Source organism: Zingiber officinale, chromosome 1A (genome assembly GCF_018446385.1).
Source record: "Zingiber officinale cultivar Zhangliang chromosome 1A, Zo_v1.1, whole genome shotgun sequence".
Lineage (NCBI taxonomy): Eukaryota > Viridiplantae > Streptophyta > Magnoliopsida > Zingiberales > Zingiberaceae > Zingiber > Zingiber officinale.
The window spans coordinates 62,019,582-62,034,634 of NC_055987.1; the positions used below are offsets into that span (position 1 = coordinate 62,019,582).

Sequence of the window (15,053 nt, forward strand, 5' to 3'; positions counted from 1 at the left end):
AGGTTGAGGTTTGGTTTCATTATTGAATTTTTGAATCTCAAAACTTCTAAATTTGGGTTTCCTAAAGTTTTAGGGATTCCAAGTCATTGTTGGTGCAATGACAGAAGTTACGAGTATATTTTTAGGGGGAGTTACTCTTTATGGACATGAACATTAATTTTCATACACCTTGGAAGATGGTTAACCCTCTTTAGTGAAAATGCTCAAGTTTGGACATTTGATTACAATGGAGAGTGGATATCTTCATTGTTTAAGTGATATATGCTCAAGGATGAGCATTTGATGAAAATGAAGGGTATGGGACCTTCATTTGAATCGTGTGAACATACCAAGTGGTATATGCTCAAGATGAGCATTTGTCGATAATGAAGAGTTTGGGACCTTCATTATTGTGTTGTAAACAACGAGTGAAGTTGTACACAACGTTGGGTAATTCTTCAGGGGGAGAGTTTGTTTGTGATGTGTGCCAATAGGGGGAGAATGTAGGGTTTAAGTTAGGCCTTCATTCCCTAAATAGGGGGAGAATGTGTATTGCCCTATGGGAAAAGGGAAAGATGAAAGGAATCCTCATTCATATATTGGCATGAAGGAAGTTGAGGCTATGAGATTAGCCTAACTTAAAGGAAGTATTGTCAAACATCAAAAAGGGGGAGATTGTTGGTGCAATATTCCCTAGGTCAAGGTTAACCTGTTTGACTGAGCTTAAATTGGGTCAAGCTCGAGTCTTGATGTTTGGGTTTCGATATTTGACAATACATGTAAACAATACATGGAGTTTGCAGGTGCAATTGTCCATGTGGTGAGATTGTGAAGGAGAGTCAAGTAGGTCAAGGTTGACCGGATACTTGACTGAAAAGTCCTGATGAGTGAAGCTAGGCAGAAAGAAAGTCCTGATGAGTGAAGCCAGGCAGATTGAAAGTCCTGGTGAGTGAAGCCAGGCAGAAGGAAAGTCCTGGTGAGTGAAGCCAGGCAATTAAAAAAAGTCCAAGTAGGTCAAAGTTTTGACCGGATACTTGGCACGAGGAAATCCAGGTTAATCAAGGTTGATCGGAGACCTGGTGGTGAAAGTTCAAGTAGGTCAAAGGGATTGACCGGATACGTGGCACGAAGAAAAATCCAAGTGGGTCAAAGGGATTGACCAGACACTTGGTGAGCGAGTTCTAGCAGGTCAAGAGTGACCAGATGCTAGGCATGATGTACCAACAGGTCATAGGTGACCAGATGTTGGTTTAGGAGGCTTTGGACTTGAGTTTGGACGAAATCAAGGAGCTGGATCGATCAGTCGATCGATTGGCTCATGCCCAATCAATCGGCCGATCGATTGAGAGAGTCCCCGCGACAAGACTCCTCCCAATCGATCAGTGGAACGATTGGGGAGAAGTGTCTCGCGAACATAAAGCCTCCCAATCGATCAGCCGATCGATTGGGAGCCTCCGATCGATCAGCCGATCGATTGGGAGGTGCGATTCTGCGCAATAAGCCATGAATCGATCGGTGAATCAATCCAGGCGTTTCCTAAGAGCACAGAGGTGCTCTGGATCGAGCCGTCGATCAATCCTCCGATCGATTGGGAAGCAATCGATCGATCGAGATCGGATTCGGCCGCTGGATAAAGCGTTGGCGTCGCAATTCGCCGCCGTTGCAAATGCGATTCGACTTTGATCATCCGAGCTTCTCGCATCTTCGCTCTGTTCTTGAAGGATCTTGGAGACACGTCCAGCAACAAGAAGAAAAAGCTAGGGTTAGGGTTTCATTGTACAAATCTTGTAAGCTTTCCCTTGTATTTGCTTCTCTTTGTTTCTTCTTGTATTGAGAGTGTTGTAAGGCTTCTCCGCCTTCGGTAGTTACCGTAAAGGAGAGTTTTCATAGTGGAGGGTGCGTGAGTGTGTGGATCCTTGGACTAGTCACCTCTTCTTGAGGTGGATACCAAGTAAATCCTTTGTGTTAGCATTGTATGTTTTGTTTCTTGTATTTTCGCTGCACATCATTGAAGAAACAAGCAACGAAGAGCACGAGGAGCGCGACGAGCTATTCACCCCCCCCCCCCCTCTAGCTACATATTTGGTCCTTACACAAAGTATGAAACAAATAAACGTATAAAGAATTTATTAACAAGACATGAATTAAAATGTAAAATAAAGCTAAATTAGAACCAACTCCCCTTTCATTCCCGATGGTTGAAGAGGGTTTAGAAGAAGTATCTACCCCGAAAGTGGAGTAATCATGGTTCCACTCGAATTCTTCTTATTAATCATTTTTTCATTGAAAATTCTTTCTGGAGATCTGAGGCGGTTCAGTGTAAGCATCCACTCCGGAAGCTTAGAATATTAGTGTGGGTTAAAGATATTTCAAGAAATGAATCACATCTAATAAAGTCAACATTTGGTACCTCTATTAAGTTTTCTGAAAAATCACAAAAAATGTGCACCTTGTCATGTTGAAAGGTACTTGGAGTGGTGTTTGTTACCTCCTTTCCACCAAGTAAATGCTCAGACTCTAGTTCTGGTGAATGTACAATTTCATGTAGTGATTCTTGGGTGCTTGACTCTATAGCACAAGGCCCTACACTTACATCCTCTATTCTTGGTGATTCTTGAGGTAATGTTTCCAGTAAGCATTCCCCTACACTTAAATTCTCTTCAAGTAAATTTCCAATTGTTGCATCAATCACAACATCTAAAGAAACATCATTAGTAAAATCAGAAATTTGAACAACTACATCATCACAACAATAAAAAGTACTAAAAGAATCTAGTGAAGAAGTAGATGCAGTGTCAGACCTGAAAAGAGCTCCACAATACATCTCCTTACTGGCTCTTTGTTTTTGTAACTGGTTGATGGATGATATAATTTGATCTAACTGACTCTGTATGTTCTGTATCTTTAGAAATTGTTGCTCTTGATACTCTCTCATTTGTTGCACAATCTCATTGGACTTCCATATTGACTTTGCAAATTGTTCTTGTACATCCTCATACTGATATTCAAGCGCATAAATCCCAGTCTGAGGCTGATAATAATGACTCTCCCTCCAATCTCCAAAATGCTAATAATATGGATCCATGGTAAAAAGAATTTCATGTTCTTACACTGAAATACTAGCAAATAAAATTAGAAGACCCAGGAACAAATAAAATCAAACAGATGGATATATAATCATGAAAGCAATCAAAACAACAAAAATTTTAAAGTTTTCCAAATAAAGAGCAATCCTAAGATTATCAAACAACGTATTCCCCGGCAACGACGCCAAAATTTGATAACAAGTCTGTCACACTCGTAAAACAAATTAACAATATATATTCACTGAACCCCTTAACTGCACAATAATATTGTAATAACAAGCCCAGGATCGATCTCTCGAGGAACTACGGGTAAGATGTAATATAGGATTGTTAGTTATTCCTATTTTTGTAATTTTAATATATAAATGGGGGAGTTTAGACTTTGAATTTAAATCTAACAAATGAAAGCACAACAATTAAGAAATTATTCTAATGCATAAAGAAAACCTAACTAGGTGCCAATAATCAAACCATAACGCATTGTCACCTTACGTTGTGATTAAACCATCAACACTCACTTAAACTAAGAATGAACAACAAGACATAAATGAATACGATCTAAAGAAAAATTTAAATCCTAACTATAGAAACTAAACTTCTCAACAGTGCAACAAATTAAGCTAAATTAGAATTAAGAACAATTTCAAACATCAATTGAAACTAAATTACCAAAAACACTTGAATTAAAACACTTAAGCTAAAAATAACTATGATTACTGAATCCAAATAATATAAACTGAAATCTAAATCTTTCAACAGTAAAAGAATGTAAAAATTAAACCTTAAACCATCTCAACACCAAATCACTTCTCATGGCAACTTCTCCTTGTCGTCACACAAGGAAACATCAGTGAAACCTCACTTTAGCAATCGTTAAAGACAATCTCAGTAGCTAAACTCAGCTAAACCTTTACCCGATTCACCGGACACCTCTCCAAGCGAAACTGATGAAGATCAGAGCTGCCAACCTCAAGAAATCTGACAATCTGTGAGCTGCAACCTCAGATCTGATGTGGAGAAGATGATGGATGGAATGTCGTTGGGAATGATCTAGTAGCAGTGGAGGAACGTCGCCAATGCTCACTGATGGAAGCAGAACCACCGATTGGAGGAACGCCACCAAATCGATCGCGACAGAGCAAAGGTTCACAGACACAATTCTCGCCGTAGGAACACCTTGGAGCGAGGTCAGATCACCAGAAGCTAGTCATAAGCATCTGAGAACATCGTCGCCGATGAAGTTAGCCGGAAAATGGATCTGAAGTGGAGATGGGGTTGGAATCCCGGAAGAAGCTCGCCGCGGGACGCGAAGCACAGTACGGAGGAATCAACGAAGAGAAAACACTGTAGCTTCTCTGTTTTGAATCACATCCAGATCTGAACGGATGGCTAAAATTGATTTGGAGCTTGATCAACGGTGGAAAGTCACTTAAAATCCGATCCGAAGGTGCTGATCTTGATTTAGGGTCCGGATCTACTCTCCCTTAGGTCGGATTGACCAGATCTTCACTTGATGGTTCAGATATATCCAATCTTTGATGAACGGTCCATAATACTCCGCAGCTTGATCTTCTCGTTTAAACTCTTATTCGATCACAAATTTGGTTCAAATAGATCCAAATCCAAGATCCTTTGTTGCCTACAAAATAAGAATAAAAATTAGCATCAAATAACACAAAAATAAAATAATTTATAATTAAGTTCAAAATCGATACAATGCATAAAATATGATGTAATCATGATTTAAACCTATGAAATCAACTTCAAAGCATGCATATATGAATCGAAATAATACAATAAAATCATAGTTATCATTCATCTTTTATATAGATCTTGAAAAACCAAACACAAGAAGTTATCGATTTTAAGTTATCATTTTGTTATCGATTTTATTTTCCAATCTCATGTTTCGATATTATGTTTTATTGATGTCTCTGTAGTTAAACCTAGTTTACTGTAAGAAGTTAAATATCCGATTTTTTGAATGGCTTTGTCTAGGAAGTGGTGGATGATCCCATACCCAAGGCCTAGTGTCTCGCCATGTTTAACCTAGAAGCCAATCTTTGAAATAAATATTTGATTGACTTCTGTAATATGGTTTAACTTAGGAAGATCACACCGTTAAACTTGGAGTAAAAATGTTAAATATCATTTCTAATCCAAGTTTAACTTCTGAAGGACAATTTGGATTAATAATGTTATACATCGTTTACAATCCAAATTTAACTTCAATAGAGCACATGGGTAGCTACGATAGTTCTATGCTTATATAAAATTTTTGTACAAGGGAAGTAGAACGTTATTCCAAGTAGCAACCAACAGTTAGATCAATGATGAGTTATTCAGAATTACCAAATTCGTTTTGGGGATATGCTTTGAAAATGATGGCGTACATTCAGAACTTGGTACCTTTTAAGTCAGTACCCTCTACTTCGACAGAATTGTGGAATACGCGTAAGCCTAGTCTAAGATACATTCAGATTTGGGGTAGTCCAGAACATGTGCTGAAGGGAGATGCTGATAAGTTGGAATAACATACAGAAGTTCGTTTGTTTGTGGGTTATCCTAAAGAAACGAAAGGTGGTTTGTTTTATAGTCCCAAAAATCAGAAGGTCATTGTTAGCACCAATGCCCGATTTTTAGAAGAGGATTATGTAATGAACCACAAGCCCATGAGTAAAATTGTTCTTGAGGAAATAAGAGAGGGCACGTCTAATTTAGTACCAACGATACAAGATGAGATACCAAAAGAAACTGTAACACATGTCACAAATGATGCACAATTACAGGTAGTTCCTCGTCGTAGTGGGAGGGTTGTTTGGCAACCTGATAGATTCAGGTTTTTTGAAGAGTCTTCGGACTTGATCCTTGGTGAACATGAACCTTATCCCTGGACATATGATAAAGTACTCCAAAATAAAGATGTAGCATCTTGGCAAAGTGCAATGAACTCTGAAATAGCATCAATATATTCTAATCAAGTCTGGGAGTTTGTAGAACCACCAAATGGTGTAAAAGTCATTGGATGTAAATGAGTCTACAAAAGGAAAAGAGAGGCAGATGGGAAGGTGGAAACCTTTAAAGTAAGGCTTGTTGCGAAGGGGTATACTCAGAAAAAGGGAATCGATTATGAAGAAATCTTTTCGCCGATAGTCATACTTAAATCTATCTGGATTCTTTTATCTATTGCTGCTCATATGGATTATGCGGTTTGCCAAATGGATGTCAAGATAGCTTTCCTTAACAAAAGTCTAGAAGAAAACATCCATATGAAGCAACCAGAGGGATTCATTGCGAAGGGCAAAGAGCATCTTGTATGTAAGCTCAATCGGTCCATTTATGGATTGAAGCAAGATTCGAGATCTTGGAACATCCGGTTTGATGAAGTGATCCAGTCTTATGGATTCATTCAGTGTCCGGATGAGTCTTGTGTATACAACAAAAGTGACGAAAACATGGTGGTATTTCTTGTATTATACGTGGATGACATTTTGCTCGTTGGCAACAATGTCAAAGTGTTGTCAGACGTAAGAGAATGGTTGTCCAAGCAGTTTAATATGAAGGACTTGGGAGAATGTGGGCATATTCTTGGTATCAAATTAATAAGGGATCGTAAGAAAATGATGTTGTACTTATCCGAGCTCGTAATAGATCTTATCTAGCTCGTTTAGCGTCGAAACTCGAAAGGTTTTTACCTTTTATAGAGTACCTTTATCTAAAGAGATGTGTCTAAAACATCAAAGGAGATAGAGGAGATGAAGGCGGTTCCTTATGCTTGTTGTAGGAAGCCTAATGTATGCGATCTTATGTACGAGGCCGGATATCTGTTTCTGGTGGCGTAGTTAGCGAATATCAAGTAACCTGGGGCAGGGACGTTGGCCGGCGTATATTAAAATACGAGAAGGACTAGAGATTATATGCTAGTTTACAGCGAGATGATTTGATCCTATTGGTTATCTGATTCGACTTCAATCGAGATAGGGACGATGTAAATCAACCTCGGGGTATATGTTTACTTTGGGAGGTGGAGCCATAGTATGGAGGAGTGTTAAGAAGAAATGTGTTTCACACTCCACCATGGAAGCTGAGTATGTGACAGCCTCTGAGGTAGCTAAAGAAGTTGTATGACTCAGAAACTTCTTGATGGACTTAGATGTGATTCCTGGTTTGTCCAAAATTATCACAATTTATTGTGATAATAGTGGTGCAGTAGCGAACTCGAAGGAACCACGAGCCTATAAGGCAAGTAAACACATTAAACGCAAGTACCACCTAATACCAGACATCGTAAAGCGAGGAGAAGTTGTTGTCACCAAGATTGCATAAGCGAATAACCTGACAGATCCTTTCACTAAGGCCCTTTTGGCGAGAGCTTTTGATGGGCATGTTGAGGAGATGGTAATAAGATGTATGGCAGTATATATGACAGCATAATCTTTTAGTATAAGTGGGAAATTGTTGAGATGTATACTATAAGCCTAGCTTTTTGTATGAACATCTGTTTTTGAGAAATTTTGAAATGAGAAACACTTTGGTCAAACATCTGCATTTTATATTTCTATATACATCGATGCAGTTGTCTATTTAATTTATATTGTAAATAACATGGTGTTTGGTGCCACATAGAAGATCATGATTATCGGTTCCTTATAAATTATAAATAGTAGCTCACAACCAAGATGGATAGTGGCAAACCATTGGAACAGTTGTAGTGTAATTTGGTATTAGTTTGTCCTGACTATATAATTACACTAGTCAACTATGTGTGTATTGAGCAGGACCATTTGAGGTTGTTCGATTTATATTGAATATATAAAAGAACATAACCTCTATTATTATGGATGTGCGTACTCTTAATCCCGATATAATAACAAACACATATACTTAGTATTTATTTCTTTAACTCATCAATGGGTGAGATTTATTCGTTAAATCAATAGACCCAATAAGTTGGGAGATAGTACCATTTATATGGTGTATTGTTGATTGTAAAGGGAAACTGTGTCCTATTTATTCAGGTTGATGATGTCCTCTTGAGGAGTTTATAAGGATTATCATGTAAACCATGCAAATGGACTTAATCCGACATGATAATTAAGTTGAGTGGTACTACTCTTGGAGTCAAATATTAATTAAATGAGTTGTCAATAACTTATTTAATTAACGAGCATACAATATCTTAAACACAGGGAGGTTAACGCACTCATGATAAGTAGGAGCTCATATTGTAATATGGGATTGATGTGGTAGTTCAATAATGACCCTTTAGTGGTATGGGTTATTGTTGATAAACTTGAGTTGGGTGTTCGGGTCAAACACAGGAAGCTCAAGTCCATCAGGAGATCAAAATCAATTCCTCCTCTAGGTCATTGTTGTAGCCTCTATATATAAAGTCTCGCATCCACCCATCCATAATCAGGTTTGGTTTAACTTGATTTAGTTTAACTTAACTTGATTTGGTTTAACTCAACTTGATTTGGTAACTTAACTTGGTTTGTTTTAACATAATTTGTTTAGATTTTTTCTAAACAAAATTTTGTTCATTTTTCTTTTCTTGTAACCAACGACATGTCTATAAAAAGGAGTAGGATGTGGCCTCTAAAACCTAACTTTCTTATTCTCCATAATCCCTTCTCTCCTTGTGGTTGTCACCCCCTCTCCTCCTCCTAGGGCCGGCGGCACAAACCTATTCTCCTCCCCCCTTTCCCTCTCCTTCTCCTTGCTTAGGGTCGGCGCCCTTATTCCCTCCTCCTCTTTGGTGGCCAGCGCCCCCCTTTTCCCTTGGTGGCTGGCGACCCCTTCTCACTTGGTGGTTAGCGCCCCTTCCCATCCACTTGTGGGCGGCGGCTTGAAGAAAGGGAAGAAGAGCAAGAAAAACAAGAAGAGGAAGAAGAAGAGAAGGAAGAAGATTAGAAGGTGCTCCATCCTAACGAGTCTTTTGTAGCCGGTGGTTTTGGAAGAGAAGAAAAGAGGGTGGTGTTGTCTTGATAGATCGTCGCCCACACGACGTCTAAGAAGAGGAGAGGAATACGGCAGAAGATCAAGAGGTCTTTAACTACGAAGAAAGGTACAACTAGTTCTTTAATTTCATTGCGTAATTGGTTTTGTTTTATTCGTGTCGATTTTGGATATCGATTTGAATACCAACACAAGAGGCCAACGATCTTGTGCTTCAATCAAGGTGCGCTTTGATCAATCAAGATCTTGCTTGATTGATCAAACACATGTTTGATCGGGCATGGGGGTTGCTAAAAAAGGTTCTGTGCTCGTACAAAATTTTTGTACAGGGGATTTACATAGAATGAAATTTCCAGCGCCAACAATAGAGACCTTGACATTTTAGGCTTCCCGTAGTTTATCTATGGTAGAGTGTTCTCACGTAGCCAGTAGCTAGATAGCTACATCCTTTCTGCCCACGGGTTATATGTGGTAGAGTGCTCTCGCGCAGATAGGGACACTATCATTTCAGGCTTCCCATGGGTTATCTATGGTAAAGTGTTCTCACATAGCCTATAGTTAGATAGCTACATCCTATCTACTCACAGGTTATCTATGGTAGAGTGTTCTCGCATAGACAGGGACACTAACATTTCGGACTATCCATGTGTTATTTGTGATAGAGTGTGCTTGCGTAGTCCTTAGCTAGATAGCTAGATGTCTTAGTCATTTATATTTGCTTGTGGTAGAGTGTTGCTCCCACATATCTTGTATTACTTGTGGTGGAGTGTTGCTCCCACAAATATTGTATTGCTTGTGGTGGAACATTGCTCCCACATACGATGGATTGTTAGTGGTAGCACATTGCTCCCACATATGGTGTATTATTGTGATGGAGTGTTGCTCTCACATTTAATGATCTTTTATTGTTTTATCATACATTTATATATTGTTATATATATTTCCCAGGAGTTATAAGCAAATCTGTTGCTGATCCTAGTGATTTACTTATCGTTATATCATGTGTGATAAATTGGTACTAGTATGTGTGTTTATCATATCATATATGACTATGTCCTTATTTCTCTATTGAGATTGTATATCTTTGATTGTCTTACATTTTTGTCCATGCACTACCTTGTTCTTATTACCCGCTGAGTGATCCACACTCACCACCCCTTGTACGGATTTTTCTTTTGTCAGGTAACAGGTAAATGATAGAAGAGTTGGTTGTGGGATCCTGCTGCCAATCCTATGTCACATCTGAGATTAGTTTTCCACTGCTATTTCATTCTACGCTATTTGTATTTTGTATTTTGACTTGGTATCAAGTTATGTTGTCTTGTTTATAGTTTTGAGCCTTGTGGTCACTTTAATTCATTTTTGGGTTTTATTATGATGTAAGTCATGCTGGCATACAGTCAATTTATTATGTTGTGTTATTTTTATATTCTACTTATGTTTTTTGCTGTGTTTTATTTCAGCTGTGTGGGATATTTATTATATAGTTGTGTGGTTATGTTCTTTTTGTTCCAACCATGTGAGCTGTGTATATAACTGCGTGGTTGTGTATGTTCTAGTCGTGTGGGTTGTTGATAGCTTGTGTGTAGTCTTGTAACATTATATACATGTTTCATTTGTCACTGCTACAGGAAAAGTACTATCCGTTATTTTTTTTTGTCGGACAACCTTATCCTCGGGATATGATAAAAAATATTTTCAATTTACTTTTCTTTACATCTCACCCATTATAGATTTTCCAACATAATAATTCGATAAGTGTGAGAGATGATTTATTTGATTAAGTTTCATATCAAGTTTAACTTTTTAAATTTTGTTAATAATTGATAAAGAATTAAGATTAATTAAATAAATTTTTAATTAAAATTAATTAAATTGATTTCGAATTGAATTATTTCGTTAGATTTAATTAGGTTGAAAATTAATTTCAAATTTAATTATTTACGTTAAATTTAATTAAATTAATTTCAAATTGAATTAAATTTCATATTAATTTTTGATTGTATTTGAATTATTATTTCGATTAATTTCAAATCAACAATTAGTAATTTCGAATTGATTTTGAACTGAATAATTAATTTAGTATTAATTAAAATAAGTTGATTAATTAATATAGAATTATTTTCATATTAATTTGGTTAAGTTTAAAGTTAATTATGGGTTAACTTTAATTAGTAATTAATAAATTATTCAGTTAATTAAATTAGAATTAAGTTATCCTGAATTAATTTTGAATAATTAATTTTGGATTGCTGATTAATTTTGAATTAGTTAATTATTATTTTGATTAAATTGAAATTGATTAATTATATTTGAATTTATATGAAGATTAATTATTCAAATTAAGTTGATTACTTAATTGGTTAGTTGGCTAATTAAGTAGATTAGATATTGTAAAAGATTCTTTAACCCTTGTTTCAAAATTAACTTTGAGTTCATCAAGGAGTTTATAGGATAAGCTTCCCGGCTTTGGTGAGTCACAAAGTACATTATTAATGTAGCCACGTGCCTAACATAAAACTTTCCAAAAACAACCAACCTAAAGAACTTAATACTAGGTTTTAGTCTAACTAACTCATGTTTGACTCAAGTAATTTCAACAAGATCAACTAGTTCTAGTGCACCATGTAGAATAGGTAAGGAGCTATATAGCACTAAACATGCAGAAAGCGCAGTGGAAAAATAAGTTTGTTTCCAGAAGATCCATACGAAGGAAAACCATATACTAAATATTTGTTAAAGGGAGTTATACCTTTAGTGCATGAACACGAACTCCCGACCACTAAGATCTCAGCACGATCAAACCTTCTTGCCTCTTTTGGTGTACACACGAACAAGCCTTCCATCCGTCTCACGAACTTAAGAAATGGAGAAGAAAAAATACCTAAGGTTGTGCTAGCAACCACACTAGGAGGTTTCGACCATAAGAGGGAAGAGAGGAAGAAGAAAAGCAAGAACAAAATTATCATCATGAAAATGAATCCAAAACTCCTTTTGTACTCATTCATGAAAAATTGTCTTAATGTCAATTACCTTAATTGACATTAATATTTGTCTTCATCCAATGCATTCAACACATGAGCAATTCAAAATTGATTAGTCTTTATCCCATGCATAATCAATTCTATATCGAACAATAATCCTCTTCCTTCATTAATTCAAATTTATCAAATCAATCAATGACTCAATGAGTCTAATTCGAATTGGACTCAATCCAATAATTGGATCCAATTAAGTCTAACTCCATGAGTCCAATTTGAATTAGAATTAATCCAATGATCCATCATATGAACCTATATCTAAATCAACTTGTTCTTTGTGTGTAACTCAATAGGTTCACATAACATTGACAATGTCTCTAAAACTATTTTAGATACATAAATAATGAGTGACATCTAGTAAGGCATCATTACTACCCAAGAGATGAGAATGTCGAGATCCGACCTAACCTTTTCGTGGCTATCATCTTGTATGACTTAATCCTTGAATCCTTAATATCTAGATTGATCAATGTGATATAGACCATAGCATCCTCTTATCAATCTTTGTGTTTCTTGATCTCTAAGTAGACGATACACTCAAAATCAAATAAGTTCAATATCGCATATTGACTCATTTAAACATCGACATGCATTCTTGTGTCCTAGTAATCAAGGGACCCACAGATATCACTTCCGTCATATGGAAGGGATAGATCATATCTACATCATTCACTCCCTCCGGATAACTTATTGCATACCCAGTGATAGCCTTTCTGGTCCACCCTATTATAGATGACGTTTGTCAATACCCAAATATACAACTGCTTATGTAGGAAACCATAGTGACTTCAGGTCTAAGGACTTTTCATACTAATAGTCACATGAGAATATTTATGACACTCATATAATGATTCATGAAACATTCTCATGATGGATCATTCAGTACATATTCTCTAATATATACTCATATGTCAACTTAATATCTCATATTCATGACTTGTGAGATTAATATTGTTCATTGACCTACATGCTAGTCTCAACTTATTAATATTGTCCTTGTATATTAATGTTTGACTAGGAATAGTTATGAGTAGTGTTCTATATATCCAAAACATCCCACTATCAATTCAACCAATTGATAGTTGTAGACTAAAATGTATTATCCTAGGATATTATTATACTTATTCATTCGACATTGAACTGAAATAAATATATAACCAACTTAGTCTTTTATTAATAAATGAAATATGATAAAAAAAGGGCCCTTGTCAAATTTCTCATAATTGGTACTAGGACTAATACTAACAGGACATATATGATTCGACCTAAACATGCCTTCGACAAAATTCTTTAGCATACTATCATCCCAATTCATTCCAATGTTATGTTGTCAAAGTTGATTAAAACTTTTTTTATGTCTAACCATTCTAAATTAAACCAATAACATAACTATAAAACGCACAACTGATGTGCGTAGATTATATATATTTTTATGCATTATTTGACATACATCTACTTGTATTTCTTGAGCATGATTTACGTAATCACACCCTATTTTATCATTGTATCAGGATAATTACTCTTTTTATTTGAAGATCTACCTTTTACATGTTTTCATTGATAGGGTGCAGTTTAGAGTGAGAACGGAGCAAAAATAAACATTAGAGCAGCTTTGGAGGAAAATTAGCAAATATGGTCATGCCTCGTGGCACTACTGTGTTCAAGCTAACATTGTCGTGCCTCCAAAAGACACGATTATGCCCTCTAGGAGCCAGCTGGAGTCGTGCCCCAGCATAACCCATGGCACAGTTGTTCCTTATGGCACAGTCATGTCTCGCTCCAACAAGGCAAAATCCTAGGGTTGTGTCTTTTGACATAGCTCGTGCCTCATCTCCAATATACTTCACACAGGCAAGTCGTGCCCCAAAGGCATGACCGTGCCTCATTTCTAGGACCCCCCATGGCTAAGCCATTTATGAAAGGCACATCCATGCCACTTCATGATCTTGCCTTATTTGTTCATATGAAAGTGCATGGAATATCGTCAAGTTAAAAAAATATCAATCTCATAAGGACAGTTGATTAAACACTAGTAAATTTTATAAAACAAGTTATCTAGACGATCGAAAATTAGATGAAGTCTTAAGAACTAGAGGTTGAGAGAGCAAGAGAGAGGAGAGTGATTAGAGGATTGATCTTAGGATTTCTATTTCACAATGATGCTAGTTAATGTCCCTATGAATATTCATCACCTTACCTCCAAGCTTATACTATTGTAGGGATTCTAACCAAATAATGGTATGACCTCCTAAAGATCATACTGGAGAGTTTATACCAAGTTATAATGTCATTAAGTAAATAAGAAATCCTAGAAAATCATGTTAAATAGATACTTCTGTCACAAATAGCTCCCTAATCATATAATTTCTAGAGTTTCTCAATTACTTTCTAACATTAGATTAATGCTACTAAGTGAAGAGGTAATTTAGAAAGTCTAGTTAAAGAGATACCCTTTATCACTAACTACGGACCCTTGGTCATACAATTCCTAGATTATGCAAGTAACTTCCTAATATTAAGTTGGAGAAAACTTATTAAGTCAATCCCTTTGTAGTGAATTAACCTCCTTTCAAGAGGATTGTTCTAAAAAATCTACTTTAAAAGATATCCCCTATCATAGGGTCCCGTGGTCATATAATCTAGTGCTTCTCCTCTACAAGATGACCAATCCGCCCCAATCCATATGTATTTACCACACACACATTTTGTCAAACATGAATAAAGCATAGCACAATAGAGCAAGTCATAAAGATATAAGTGAACAATATATCAATATCACATTTTAATTACTCCCTCTATATATGGAGAATCTACCCTAAAGAGAATGAAAGCACAACCAATAGACAAAAAAACTAACATTCTGCAACTCAATACGTGAAATAAAGAGAGGAGAAATACATAACCATGAACTCTACTATTGTTGTAGTTGTTCCCTTACTCCGGAGAAGGACGGATCATTGACGTCTCTTTGGATGATGGATCTAGGGTT

At 36.4% G+C, this 15,053-nt stretch overlaps 1 long non-coding RNA gene across 4 annotated transcripts in view; it reads right to left on the reverse strand.

Moving 5' to 3' along the window:
• Positions 1 to 15,053, reverse strand: part of LOC122025631 — a 60,895-nt gene that overhangs the window by 10,318 nt on the left and 35,524 nt on the right. For 2 of the 4 annotated variants that reach the window (XR_006123788.1, XR_006123786.1), the window contains exon 7: positions 3,095 to 4,704. The exons of the other annotated variants lie outside the window; for them this stretch is intronic. This is a non-coding gene — a long non-coding RNA (uncharacterized LOC122025631). Of the gene's footprint in view, positions 1 to 3,094; positions 4,705 to 15,053 lie in introns of those variants that run through there. 4 annotated transcript variants of the gene reach the window in all.